Source organism: Myotis brandtii, unplaced genomic scaffold (assembly GCF_000412655.1).
Source record: "Myotis brandtii unplaced genomic scaffold, ASM41265v1 scaffold1841, whole genome shotgun sequence".
Taxonomy (NCBI): domain Eukaryota; kingdom Metazoa; phylum Chordata; class Mammalia; order Chiroptera; family Vespertilionidae; genus Myotis; species Myotis brandtii.
In genome coordinates, this window is record NW_005356841.1 from 187730 (window position 1) to 203602 (window position 15873).

Here is a 15873-nt window from a genome sequence, read left to right on the forward strand (position 1 = left end):
TAATGAAAGTTAAAAATTAAAAATATGTATAATATATAAAGAATATTACCGCCCTGACTGGTTTGGCTTGGTGGATAGAGCATCAGTCTGCGGACTGAAGAATATTACCACATTATCATATGGATGGATAAATATGAGACAGTTTTGTAACTAAGTTTATATAGAATTTCAGGGAAACCATATATTACTGTGGGTCTCCTCAAACATATACTTTAACTTATAACATTTCAGGAAAGAATAATTATAGTCAGGTCAAGGGGCAAGGGAAGAAGGGAAGAGCAAATGGCATGAAAATTCACTTTTTAAAAATCACGTCATTTCTTATTGGTTTGCTCAATCTTCCCTTTGGAAAGGGAAATTAAGGAAAGAAGGGTAGCAAAAAAGTAAAAGAGGACAAAGATGATCTTTCTCAAATATGTAATTCTTCTCAGGAAGCCTGTATTTAATGACTATTGTATACTAATTAAAGATGAGCATGGTGCAAAGGATATAAAGATTAGTTTTAAAAATTCATGATCAAAGAGTTTACAGCATAGTAAAGGAGATAAGAAAAATGAGTTTTAAAAGCATGTAAATATTTCTAATGCAAGGCAAAATGTGATCGATTCCATTGGGAGAGTTAGGAGTGTAATGGAGGCTTAGGGGAGAAGGACAGATCACATGTCCTCTGACTTGCATTCTTAGGCAATGCCAGTAAGCCCGACTTTGAAAGATGGGTACAATTTGGGACTACAGAGCTAAAGGGAGAATGAATGCCCCTCAAGCTCTGACAAAATTTGCAGGGGTTTCAACAGAATGAGATTTTTTTTCTTGAAGTCCAAAGAATAGGCTACTCCAGGGCCTAAATCTGTGCCTTTTAGGGAAAAAAGAGAGGAGAAGTATGAGAGGTGTGTACCCAAGAGTCTTTGACAGAGAAGAAAAAGTCAGAGTCATAAAGGCTCTGGGTATATCTGGGTTCTGCCTGAGAAATAGGGTAAGAAAATCATAGAAAAATTTCTTTCCTTTAGTCCTGTTCTTAAAAAGGACAAAAATATAAAAAGTTAATACTTTTTCCCCTTTAAAAAATCATTGATGAGTACCGTTCTTTCTTCATTGTATTTAATAAGGTTTTGCCCAGCCCCTAACGGGCAGACCTTTGTAGCACAGATGGGGCTTTTCAGCTTAGCCTGAGTGTGTCTATTCTCTGGCTAGCACCAGACTCCAGCCAACACAAAACTCCCCTGTAATTGTAATTAAATCCACACTTTTATAGTTCATTACCTCTCTGACAGATTAGATTAGATTAGGCTGAAGCTGTGGCCGGCCCAGCCATTGGCCCAGGCTGGAACACAGGGAACAGAAAGGGGAGAGGGCTGTGCCAGAAAGAAGGCATCAGACAGAATGATCTGTCTTTCCTGCCAGCCATCAGCACGTTTCCCTCCACTACAACCTTCGCCAGCTTGTGTCCCTGCCCTTTAGGAACTGCAGGTTGAGACTCTTAGTAAAATCAGAGGTTGAAAGAGATGCATAGGACCTAAGGATTGCCTGGCTCTAGCCATTTTGTTTTATAAACGAGGAAACTGAAGCTCAGATAGGGGAGGAAATTCCCCAAAGAAGTCAAACAACAGAGAACCTAGGTGTGGTGGCCATGGAAATTCACTACTGAGGTCTTCTGCAAGAGAACCTACTGCAGGGAGTATAGTTGGCTGACAGCCCTGGCTTTTGTCTTTCTGGATGCCCACGGTGTCTGCAGGGAGGCCACATTACTCCCGTGGAGCTCCCCCATGACGTCTAAGCACAGCAGAGGTCCTACAGCGTGCAGGACTCTTTCTACAGACAGCTTTGGCTCAGGGACTTACCACTGACATAGATAAAACTTTCTTAGAACTATGCTACAGTCTGAGTCTCTCCTGCACAATTCTACTTCCTTCTTATCTCCTTTCAAAGGTATCAGACCTGCATCATGGTCAGAGGGATTTTCCTTCCTACACATGTTCTCCTTCCTTGACCCTTCATAGGCATTTCTCACCACCAAAATCTCTTGCTTGTCTAATCATATCTCTGCATTGACTACTCAAAGGTTCCAAATTAACATACTTGGGCTGTTGCCTTGCAGTTGAGTGATACCCACTTCCCCACACAAACATAATTGTGCATTTATTCAGTGTCTGTACCATAAGAAGCCTCCTCTATAGACCTATTTTTAAATAATCTTGGTTTCTTTTATATGTTACTAGATGCCCAGTGCATGAAATTTGTGCACTGGGGGGGGATGTCCCTCAGCCCAGACTACATCCTCTCCAAACTGGGACCCCTCAGAGGATGTCCGACCCCTATGGGATCAGGCCTAAACCAGCAGTCAGACATCCCTCTCACAATCAGGGACTGCTGGCTCCCAACCGCTCCCCTGCCTGCCTGCCTGATTGCCCCTAACTGCTTCTGCCTGCCAGCCTGATAGATGCCTAACTGCTCCCCTGTTGGCCTGATCACCCCCAACTGCCCTCCCCTGCCAGCTCGATTGCCCCCAACTGCCCTCCCCTGCAGGCCTGGTCACCCCCAATTGCCCTCCCTTGCCAGCCTTCTTGTGGCAGCCATCTTGTGATAAAAGGGGGGTGGCCATCTTGTGACTACATGGGGGCAGCCATCTTGTGTGAGGGTGTGATGGTCAATTTGCATATCACCTCTTTATTATATAGGATTTCCAAAAGGAACATTTTCTAGAGAGTCATGATGGTCTTTATTTTGTTCTCATTCCCCAGGGTCTCATGTAGGATAACTTTTATAAGCCCCTCCTAGACACAGGTGAAAGGATACTGATATTAAACTCCTTCAGCCATGGAGCCTGAAGTTATGCAAGAGTGTCATTTAGAACTCTTCTTGGATTCTTTTCTGGGACTATTTCACCCCGTCTGTTTCATCCCATTAAACTTCATATTAATACACTGCCTTCCAAAGAGTGCTGCCCTGATTGCAATTATTGGAGGAATTGGGCCAGAATTTAAAGAAAGGATTATTCCTGTATAAATTCTGATTAAAATGGGCTCCCTAAATATCAGCCCAAAAGATTAACAACTGTCCAATCTCCTACAGCCAGCAAGTCTTCGTAAATCACTCCCACTCTCTCCACTGTGAGTTCATCTGCCAGCGATTAAACAGAGAGGCTGCTCCCAAAACCTGCATTAAAATAACCACAAAATAAAGCCCTGGTTGCTGGCAGCTGTTGAGCTCAAAGTGAGGGACCTAGAAATCTCTCTCCAAGTCTAGAGAAATATAAGTATGGGGTGGGGTGGGAAGAAAACAAAAGGGGGTTTCCTAAATGAGTGCCTGGAGGATTCGTTGTATTTAGTGACTGGGTACAATCAGAAAGGTCAGGATAGCTTCATCTTTGCCCTGTTTTAATGGAAAATATCCAGCATAGTAGAAAGACCTGTTTGAGTTCAAAGTCAAAATTGGCCACTTATTACTTACAATGTCTAATTTCCTCATCTGAAAAGAGAAATCATACTGACCATATTACTTGTCTCACATCGAGAATAAGATATGATTCATGTGTTAGGTTTTAGAAACCTAAACTGCTTGTGGGAAAGACCACTGAAATTCACTAATACCTGTTTTTCTGTTCTTATCTAGAATACAAGGTACAGCTTGGCATATGGCCCCTCAGCATCTCTTACAGCCATGGATGGCTGTGTGGCAAAGTTCAGGTCATATGATAACTTACAGATCACACTCTTTGTGAGCCCACCCATACACCTGGTGCCCACCCATACTCCCTCCACCCATATCCCCTCCCCCCCATATGCATAAAATGTTCCACCCATACTCCCTCCCTCTATCACTGTCCTTCCCCCTGGCTGGAATGTGACTGTGATGGCAGTAGCAAGAGCAACCATCTCAGAGACGAATAAAAGCTGCATGTTCAAGAGAAATAATCTCTATCTTAAGCCACAATTATTTTGGACTTATTGATATAGTAACTAAACTGATATCCTAACTACTATACCATTCTATAAATATAAATGATCATTGTTATCACTAATATTATTCTGGTAGCTGCATATGAGCAGGAGTATCTCAAGGCCCTACAATCTCCATGGTCCTGAAGTAAAATTCCAAGTTTTAGGCTCTAAGCTCAACAGCTTCCATAAACCAAAGTCATTTTGATTCTAGTTTAATCCAAAGAAAAATGTAATAGTATTATTTTGAAGTCCCTGCATCCTAAGTACTGACACATTAGATGGAGCTGCCAAATTTCTCTACTTCACCCTTCATCCTAAGGTCTTCAGGAATTCCTTTTCCACAGTGCTTGAGCTCTTTAATTCTCAAAACCCTTTTCTTTCTTCTCTCATTTACTTATACATATATCTCTTCTCTCCTTCCTCTGTCCTCCACTTGCAACAAGTTTCCCAACCTTTTCTCCCATTTTATTCTCCTCAAAACTTACTTTTTTTTTAATCTGTTAAATGAATAGTCTCAGTCTAAAACTCTAGGAAATATTTTTCAAATTTACTATCACTGGAATATTGCATATGCCAGAGTAGCCATGCCTACTGAATAAAAATCTGCTGATTTAGCCCTTAAAGCTGCACCTTAGCAAGCTCTCTTACCCTTCCCCTCCACACAAGCACATTCCAAGCAATTCTGATGCATGCTAAAATTTAAGCAACACGGAGCTCTCTGAAAACCATCATAAAGTGTTTCCCATTATCTAGAATAAAACATTTTACTGAACAAACTTAGAGAAAAATATATCATAGTGTTGGGACAGGGGAGCGAGGGTATCAGAAAAGAGCATGGAATAGAGAAGTAGGTTCAATTATCAACAAATTTTTGAGCTCATGAAGTCATATCCAATACCCCTTATATTAAAAAAAAAAAAAAAACCACAAAAAACATTCTTCCTCATGACTAATGTTAGTGGTTCCTTTTGAGAGTTAAACTTGTTCCTTTGCTCGAGTCTAGCCCTTAGAGCTGACTGGGAGCAACAGGTTACCTTTGGGCCTTTCAGAGTTAAAGTTACTTGCAGGCCACAGGATGGAATGGAGAGAATAGCAATGCCTTCTGGACCCCTCCTCAGAGACAGATGCTATTTCCTCTGGAAGTATAGCACGTTTGCTGGCAAAAGAAATCTCCCTTCAGGGCAGGCAAGAGAGGACAATAGAGCCACGTCATCACCCACCATCTGTCGTGAAAACAGACACCAGCTGACAGAGGCCAGCTCCCACCCCCACACCAACATCACCAACCTCACTGCCTGACTTCCTGAGATGGGGGCTGGGAGTGACAAGGTAGGGATTAGCTGGACGGGCCTCTAGGGATCAAGTTCGGGGTCACCCTGCCCAGATTGCTGCAGTTCTCACATCAGGGCCTCCGGGTCATCATCTCAACATCAAATCTTCAGTTTTATCTGCGAGATAAAGGGCAAACCACGGCAGGTAAGCAGAGATCAGTGTACTAGCGCCCAGAAAAGCAATCCCATTTCTGTGTGGTCAGACAGGCTGCTCTGCCTCTGGATGTCCAAGGCTCCAGAAGGACACAGAGACATGGAAAAAGCAACCTTGGGTAACTGGCAACAGAAACAATTTAACACTGTCAAAGCAGCAATCAGACAAAGAGTGGAGGGTAATATAAATAGAAGTCCCAGAGTAAAGGTGGCTTCCTAGAGAGGGGACATTCAGCGCTGCTCCCTGGGGAAAAGGCTTGATTTGTCCGTGAAAGTTTTATGCATTATTGTGCAGTGAATAGAGTCAGGAGTCCTAAGTTCTGCCATGACTTAGGTGTAGCCAAAGGCAAGCTCCTTCTTTATTAAAGAACTCGGTATCCTCTGATATAAAATTATGAGGTTGAACAAGACGATCTCAAGGTGCCTTCTCTGATTCATTAAGTGGCACAAGCAAAAGTTCTAGGAGCTCCCAGAATGCAGAAGATAGACTTGAGGGCTCTGAGATAGGGACAGAGTCTTAAGAAAATAGAATAATTTCAGCCCCTCCTCCCAGTACATCAACGCAATACCTTAATTTTTCTTTATCCTCACCCAAGGATATTTTTCCATTGCCTTTTTAGAGAGAGTGGAAGAGAGAGGGAAAGACAGAGAGAAACATCAGTGTGAGAGAAACACATTGATTTGTTGCCTCCTGCACGAGCCCAGATCAAGACCCAGGCCAGGAAGGAGCCTGCAACTGAGGTATGTGCCCTTGACAGGAATCGAACCTGGGACCCTTTGGTCTGCAGGCCGAAGCTCTATCCACTGAGCCAAATGGGCTAGGGCCAATACCTTCATTTACAAAGCATTCTCTAATCTGATGCAATTAGAATGTCACAATAGACCTGTGAAGGAGCTGGAACAGTTCCTGTTATTCTCATCTGTCCTAAAGTATGCTTAGAGAAGTTAAGTGACATGGCCAGGGCTGCCAAGGGCTTAAAGCGGAGCTGCATCTAGAAGGCAGCAGATTGACACTCAAAACAGGGCAAGTTCCACTAACTCCTGGGTCATCTGAGGCCTTGACCATGGCCTTAGCATTTTCCTCTGCTTACCTAAAGTTTAGACAGACTTCTCCCCACATTTCTTTTCTTAGGCATCTTCTTTAAACACTTGTAAATTCCTTCTCTGCCTTTTGAGATGTAAATATTCTTAAAGGCCTCTTGCCTGGTTTTATAATTTAGGACTGTCTTTCCCAACGACCTGGAAGACATCTCTTTAAAATGTAGCCACGATCTGTGGCCATTCCACCCTGAACGCGCCTGATCTCATCTAAAATATAGCCATGGAGGAAGATAGCGCTCCTATTCCCAGTTTCTGTAAAACGGTAAAAGCCTAATTTCAGTGGGAATCTTGCTTGCTCCAAGTTGCAAAACTCCCTTCTTTCTTAGAGATATGAGAAACTTATTTTTACTTTGAATAAAGATGGTTTTTAAAAAAAGATAGTTTATGACTATCCCCTAATGTCTGCCAATAATTTTTCACTGGATCACCCCACTGTTGAGAAACCCTCCCACCCTTTGTTTTAGCCAAGTTGAGTTGAAACTGAGATCTGGCCTCTCTCCTCTATCACAATAGCCATGAATATAACCTTCCTTCAATTTGTCCAATGCAATGTTTGCTTTGCCAACCTCCTCAGCACGTTTACTACAACTCACTCCATTTCCCCTACTTTGAGTTTATAATTTGTTGTGCAAAGCAAACCTGTGATTGAAGTTTTTCACTTGTTTAACAAATATTTAATAAATATCTACTATAACTGACTATTGACCTAAGTCCTCACTTGGCTATTTTTTTCATTAAATATAGTATTGCATAAAGTTATAGTGGGTATAATTCAAGACAGATTCTTTAGAAGTTAGGTCAAGATTTTTCTCCAGTTAGCCTGCATGGCAATGCCTGAGAGCCTGCTTAACCAATCATCTACTGAATTCAGAAATTACACGTTACTTCTTTCCTGAGCCAGATTTTGTGCTACATCCAGAGAGATACAAAAATATGAAAAAAAATTAATCATATCTGCCTTTACTTTAATCCAAAGATAGATACTAAGTGCTCAATGGATTATAGCAACTTCTTCAATAGCATCTGGAAGAATTAATTTCATTCTAAATGTGGAGGGCTCTGTGTACGCAACAATGTTCCAAACCCAGTTCACTTAGGGTTAGGTGAATCCATAGCATACACACAAAAAATAAAAACGTTAAACTCAGTCTTGGATAGACAACAAGTTGTTTGCCTCACAAAGAATTCAGGGGCTACACTAAGATTTGGAGATAAATTGAAGGAGTCCTGTGTATAAAATATGCCCAGTGAGGAAGGGTAGAGGGTGCCCTCCTTTATCAATGACTTTGTAAATATGAGCCTTTCACAGAATTTATGGAAGCCGGAGTCCCTGGGAAACACAATGCTGATTTCCATGCTGCCACCTCCTAGTCAAAGCTATAGTCATGATGTTTGAGCCAACAGAGCCTATAGGCGATAGGGGGATGCAGCCTGCTATTCTCTTTTCCCTAATCTAATTTCCCCTCTCCATTGGATTTCCAGGTGACTGTGAGGAATTTTAACTTTAGGAGAATGTGGGAGAGTATTTCACTACTCTATTAGATTTCTGTATATACAAAGGTTGTATTCATCTATTAAGCTTACTTTAAGAAAACACAAAAGGAGACAAAATGAGGACAAATATTCCCAAATACAAATGTTTTGAAATACCAAATATTATAAGAACAGAAAAAGAAACAAACTAAATTAAACAAAACAAAAAAAATAAACAGGGGCCAGGTGGGTCTTGAAGAAGCACCACTGTACAATCCATAGTGAGAGCACAAAGTTCTCCAAATTATCCTCAAAACTTATATTGTGCCCTAGGTTTTTGCCTCCTACATATAAGGAATAGAAAGAGCATGATACTTTATACATTAATACAGAAATTCCAGAGGACGTATCAGATTAGTGGGAAAATTTCTAAGAACCTAGATCTAAAGGTAATACCATGGGAAGCATGCAGGACTGATTATTTAGGAACCAGTAAGAAGGAATGTGAGAATAACCATAAGATAGACTTCAAAATATAATTCATTTTACAGAAGAAAGAACAAGCAAGATATACATATGTATACAAATTCATTGAAGTTCCAGAGTATGTACATATCAGAGCATGTGGGTAAAGAACAAGCAAGATATACAAATGTATATACACTCTAAGTTTCAAATTCGTTGAAGTTCCAGAGTATGTACATATCAGAGCATGTGGGTAGGTAAATTATTCATGGATATCTAGTTAACAGAGATTCAGTTAGCTCCACAGTTCTGGTGGACATCCTTGGAAGGGTCTGGCAATAATTTTGGAGCCACGTAAAGTTCAAAGAAATGGAGTCCCAGGAAAGAAATTTGACCACTGATGAACTGAGCAGGAAATCTATATTACTAGAAAATTGGGTGCAAATCAGAGGTATATGAAAACTGAGAAAAGGTAAGGAATTTAGTTATAAATATTAAATTGAATTACCCAAAACAAACAAACAAACAAAAGACTCAGCAATCAGATTGACTCAATGGACTCATGCAAAGGGTCTATTATTGTTCTTGACTGCTATCAGATCTAATCCCAGAATCTAGGGAATGGGGATCCTGTGAATGGGTATTAAGTAAACAAAGATGCTCATAGTAGAGAGGCAGAGAACCAGATAGGACTTTATATGAATTAGAAGTGAGAAAATTATGTTCTAAACCCAGCCATGAGTTGACTGTGTGATGGTTACCCCTTTCTTAGGTCTCTAAGGTAAGTTCCCTTCCAGTTATGATATAGGACTATTTTTAGCACTTTTGTCAAAAAACAGCCTTGGTCTGAGATGACTTGCATAGTCTTGTGGGTCTTGTCCTTATCCTTACGCAGAAAGCCTTAAGAAGAATATTCATTATCTAATCTAAACCCAAGAAAAGATGAGAAATTCAGGGGCAGGGTGATAAAGTTTTACCAGCCAGTTGAACTCAATCAGAGAGGGCTACTCTACCTAATATAGAAGTCCCCAATTTTACAAGTCCCACTGCAAAGGACTGATATCTTTGAAAGGTAATTACCCAGAGATGTCTCCCATAGCAAACTTATTCTAATTTACATAAATGAAGAAACTAGGAAACAAAAACGCATTGAGCTAACACTATTATTAATTATCAGAATAAACTTGGAAAAACCATGTCCTCCTTCTGGTCTTCAGCTCCAACATCTGTAAAGTAGTAGAGTTCATAATTAGTTTCTAAGAGTACAATAGAATCAGGAGAAATTCTCCTTTATTTTACCACCACTGTGAATCTTAGCAATAAGTCACCAACTTCCTGTTACATGCATTGGTTTACTTAATCATCATAATAGCCCTTTGAGAGAGATACTGTTATTATACCTATTTTACAGATAAGAAAATGAAGTCCTGCCGAAACCGGTTTGGCTCAATGGATAGAGCGTCGGCCTGCGGACTGAAAGGTCCCAGGTTCGATTCCGGTCAAGGGCATGTAAAGTCCTGAAAACGTTAAATAAATTACTTAAGGTAAAAAAAAAAAAGTAAAAGAGAGAATTAGAATTCAAATCCAGGAGCTCTAATACCAGATCCCATGGCTATACTCCAAAGTTGATCTCATAGAAATAAACACTCTTCTCCCTCCTATTTTTTGATTTTACTCTGTTAGCTGCCTGGATGTAGTTAATTGACAGAAAACATTCACGAGTCTGAGACTGCTGACTCACACATGTAACGTAATGTGTGAGTCATGGCTTCAAATTAGTCACAAATCTGTCAGAGGACTTAGCTTAACTCCTTTCTCACTTTCTCCTATGAAATGTACATACACACAAGATTTTATCCTACTCCTGGTCATGAAATGCATACATATGCACACACACACATGCACACTAGTTATCTGCAATGAGCACTGAATTATAAGGAATTTTTATTTTTACATTATACATTTCTGTATTTGAATTGTTTACAATAAAGTATAATATCCTAGACTCTAGAAGGCCACAGAGTTACAAAGAAAACTTTGAAACTTTAAAATGAACTCAAATCACTATAGTGCTAATGAAAAAAAACAAATAACAAAGCCTGAATTGATATTTAAATAAATTCATGATTCAATCAAGATTATAGATGTAGTATGTATCCGAACCAGTCTTTAATTCTAAGGGTACAAATCTAAATTTTAATTATCCGGGTTTGGTAAAGATGTAGTAAGGTTAACCAGTGTCAGAGAGAAGGCAGAATGCCACTCCTGACTGCTCTACCAAGGACTGTAGTCTGGAAACTACAGAAAACTAAAAATTTTGAAGGTGAAATCAAAACTCAAATAGGAAAAAAGACTATAAGACAGCATTGAGTTGTGGTAAATGAACTCAAGCCTCCAGGCTCAAATAAACTAGACCTCATGATGCCAAATAAAGTTAATCTGATTGGTGATCTGTTCTTTCAATGAACTTTGGTAATGAGATGTTACCACAGTCTTCTTAAGAAGAAAAATTCTGCAACCTATGGCTAGTGAACTTGACTATTCTACAGCAATGCTGAAAATTGGTTGGCACAGCTTACAGCTCCATTTTTCTTTCACCCTGTTTTATTCAATATGTTTCTCAGGACAACTGCTGGAGAAACCAGTTGTGTTTGGATTAAAGCGTACAATAACCACTTTTTATTTTATTTGCCCATTTTATTTTACTTCAAAGAGAATGAAACAAAGCTAGGTATCTGAGGATATATGTTTCCTAATGGAAAAGACTATATAATTTAAATAGCAATGGGTTAAATCAATGCAGTTTATTAAAATGTATGTGTAAAAATTCCCAAGTGAAAAATAATTCTGTAGATAAAATGAGCAATTGTCTATACTTTATAAACTTTGAGGTCATTAAAAGCTCTGGCAGACAAGGTTGGTTGCCTACCCAATTGTCATTTCCCTTGTTCCCAATCAGGTGGGGCTGCCTCAGTGGGTACACAGTAAAAAAACAAAAACAAAAACAAAACAAAACAAAAAAACAAGAAAAATACATATCTCTCCCAGCAGATCATTAGATTCTAGCCAGTGAAACATAGATATAAAAGGAATTCTGCTAGGTATATTCCTGGATTTATTTTAACTGAAAGAAAGAAAATAGGTACACAAGAGGAACACTGTTTGCTGTCTTCACCCCTTTCCTTCCAGTTATGGCTGAAATTGTGGAGAATACACGTGGAGACTTATGCCAACCATCTTGTGATCATCCTAGCAAAAAAAGATTTCATGGTAGGTCTCTACCATGTGTCATGTATCTTTTTAAAAAATATATTTTTATTGATTTTAGAGAGGAAGGGAGAGAGCTAGAGAAATAGAAACATCAATGATGAGAGAAAATCATTGATTGGCTGCCTCCTGCGCATTGCCTATTGGGGGGGATCAAGCCAGCAACCCGGGCATGTGCCCTTGGCCAGAATCGAACATGGGACCCTTTAGTCCGCAGGCCAACTCTCTCTCCACTGAGCCAAACTGGCTAGGGCGAGGCATTGTGATTATTGGGAGTTAGAGAAGAAGGAGTAGGCCAGACAGGGAGTATGGCTCATTAGTGTCAGGAAATTGGTAGTGACCTATGTGTGCCTGAAGCCTATGTGTCCAGTAGGTAGTTGACCATAAAAATGAAGAGCAAGTCTTGGCATATGCTTCAGGGGAAAAACAAAGTGCACCTGGCGAGTCATGAGTTTCAGAATCTGTCTGAAGGGTGGCATCTCTCCTTGTTAAAGCTGTTAGAGAAGGAAGAATTATTTTGGCTTTGAGAGACCACATGCGGCCTGTAGCCCTTTCCCAAAAACATTTTTTTTTTCATTTTTACCTAAATGTTTTCCCATAAGTTTATAATTTATTTCCCCCCACCAAAAAAAAATTGTGGATAGGAAGTAGTTTATGTCATATATAATAAACTCTATAAAAGTTCTATAAAACAAATCAATAGCAAAGTTTTCCAAAGAGCAGACAGTCAGTTGACATGGAATTAACTAAGGAGTGCCATGGCCTCTCCCTTTACCTGGGCCAGGGAAGCAGCCATCTCCCTCCTTTCCCAGTGCCATTTCCTTCCCTACACCACCTCAATTCAGGACCAGGAGTCAGAGCCCAGGCAGCTGAATTTGAAATCACCTTACTATGTATAAACTTTTGGAGATTGAACTCTTCAATGTAAATGTTGAAAGTCATTTATATTAGACTAGAGGCCCGATGCACAAAATTCATGCAAGAGTAGGCCTTCCTTCACCCAGCTACTGGCACTGGCTTCCCTCAGGCACCCAGACCCAGGCTTCCCTCACAGTGGCCTGGGCCTCCCTCTGCGGCGATCATGGGGCAATGGCCGGGCCCCCAACCAATCACATCACAGCTGCCTTGACTGACCTGGTGCCAGTGGGTGTCATAGCGTGGTCATCCAGAAGGTCATCCGGAAGGTTGTCCAGTCTAATTAGCATATTACACTTTTATTATTATAGATTGTAATTCATAAGATTTAGTCTTTTTCATTTCTCTTAGTGAAATTAAAAATCACCCTAAGATGATGTTGGTAATTGGTAATAAAATGAGCTTCCTGACATTCCTTTGGCCTCAGGTCTCTGTGCCAAGCATAAAAGAGAGGAGGTTCTTTAAATTGGAACTTATTTCAGGAACAGGGTGTGTAATACCATGCTGACCATGCAGAGAATGAGAGTTCTTTAGCTATATTTCTTGAAATCCTTCAGAACAAGCAGGTAATTGAAAAAGCTCTAGAAGAATATAAATATCCAGCTTGTCTGCAATCATCTACCTGACCAAACCAGTCTTTCCTTCCCACAAGGCCTTAGCCAGTGAAAGAGAAGAGAATGGAGAGAAAATAAGAAGGGAGACAGAACATTCACTGTGCATATACAACATGTTAACCTAAAGACATTATCATTTTTAATTTTCCTAAACATTCTGTAAGAAAAGTTATTATCTTTATTTTACAATTAAGAAATTAAGACCCAGAGATATTAAGTCAATTTTTCCAAGACCACATAGCAACAAAGTCAGGAAGCAAAATTCACCATGTCCAACTAGAAGAATGACACTCCACAACTACTCCTCATTCCACCAGCTCCCAACCCTGTAAATCAAAGGGGAAGGACTCATGTCTAAGTACTTAATTGAGCCATTACAATCTGTAAAATCTTTTATTCTAAAGCTAAAGTAGTATTCATTCATAGGTATGTGGTCCAGAATTGAGCCTGTTTCTTATTCTTGGCAGACCTGAAAGAAACAAACTTTGAAAAGGAGGGAGGGTAAGCAAATAAACTAATGATAAGTAGAAAGTAGAAAAATATACCTATTTTCTTTTGTCTGATATTAACCTCTATTATTCCTGAGAATTCTTGTTTGTTGTAGAAAATATGCATGTCTCTGTGTGTGCATGTTTGTAGACATATGCAAATTCTAGGGCACTTATCTAACAGTTAATTGCTGACCATTTAAAATATTAAAATGTGTACCATAGTGCATACTCCTGGAAAAACGGTAAAGATTCTTGTTTTGGAGTGCTTGTGCTACCCTAAATTCTATTAACAACCTCCATGAATTGACTTACTGGAGACCTTAGGGTATTATTCTAGAGTCAATGAAGTAGAATTGGGAAGATATATTCTTTGGTGAAAGACATAAGTCCTGAATTAGGATCAGCCCATATTGTTAGAAAAGGATATGCATAGAGATAAGAAAGGAATGTGCTTTCATAGAGAAGAGCAGAGAAAAACTTTAGAAACTAAGACTATTGAGAAGGGGCCATTTGATGAAGTCTTTTGGCGTACTTTTACCTTGGCCTATGAGAATACTCATTTATAAAGGATAATTTCAATTTTTAATTGTATATTTATTTTATTTACCTACCCGTAAGTCTTTAAGAAGTGGTTTTAAGAGAAATATATGTAAAAGTAGAGGAAAGTGTATCCTATGACACATTTTCATGCTCTCTGGTATCAATCTGGAGAAACATCATCACTTCCTGAGCCATGAAATGAGAAATGTCCCATTGCAAAACTGGCATGAGCTGGGAAGAGGACATAATCCTGAGGAATAATTGCCAGGAGGGTGATTAGAGAGAAATATAAGGTAATCCCCTCTACCTTCATTTTCTGTATGTCCTAGAAAAAGGAGACCTTTTAAAGGGAAGAAAACACTGACGCTATAGTGATGATATTGGTTTGATCAGCTCACACACTAAACTCTGCCATCCAGGGCAGAAAAGAGCTAGACGTATGCTAGAGAATTATGTGCCAGGTAGAACTTAGGGCTGATAGTTGGAGGTCTCACTGTTCATATTCATTGCCTATCTTTCAGAGTTGTAGTGAGGGCAAAACAAGTGGAAAGAGAGGATTGTTGCATCATATAAATAGAAAGAGAAGAAGTATTGCATCAATGAAAAATGCCTTTGAGTGGAACTAAAAATTAACCCTATAATCAATTTATTTAAGGAGTTACAATTAAATACCTAGTAGGTGTCAAATACAATGAAGGTGGTTAGTAATACCAAACACACTTGTCAGTTGTTGCTGCATACTAATTAACATGAGTAATTAGAACCCTTCTCTTGCATCCTAGAAGTCACAATGGAATGGTAATATTACTGATACAGGTGAGTAGGTTTGTTTGGAAGCAGAGGAGCAGCTGGAAACAGCACCACAATCTTTTCTTTGAACCGCAGACATTTTCTCTGATCTAACTATCTGTTCATCCCTAGAATAAGGATCATCCCTAGGTGCCTAGAAGAGCTTTTGTGATCTCATCTTCCCCTGACCTCATCCATAGACACAGTGATCCCTCCTCCAGTGGAAACAGCACCACAATCTTTTCTTTGAACTTCAGACATTTTCTCTGATCTAACTGTTCATCCCTAGAATAAGGATCATCCCTAGGTGCCTAGAAAAGCTTTTGTGATCTCATCTTCCCCTGACCTCATCCATACAGACACAGTGATCCCTCCTCCAGAAAGGGGGCTTAAGATCAAGACGTTGAAGTCAGTCAGCTAGGAAGTTATTTCTTGACCACGAACCAATCCTTTTCCTGTAATTGAAGCTCTTCTCTCCTTACATTGTCTTCCTTGGAGACGCATAGTGAGTCACTCCCCTCCAATAAACCTTCAGATGTGGGAAGCCTGTCATAAGGCTCCTTCCCCTCAAGTACACAGTTTCCTAGGTTTCCATAATCTTTGTTCACCATTCTCCTTTGAATTGTTTAAATAAGCTTTTTTTTAAAAAAAAAACAGTTTGATTCTGAAGAAAAATTATAAAGACAGTATAGAAAAATGCTTATATGTCCCAACCCAGTTTCCCCTTATATTAATATCTTATATTGATATGGTGCATTAGTTACAATTAATGAACCAATATTGATACCTTATTACT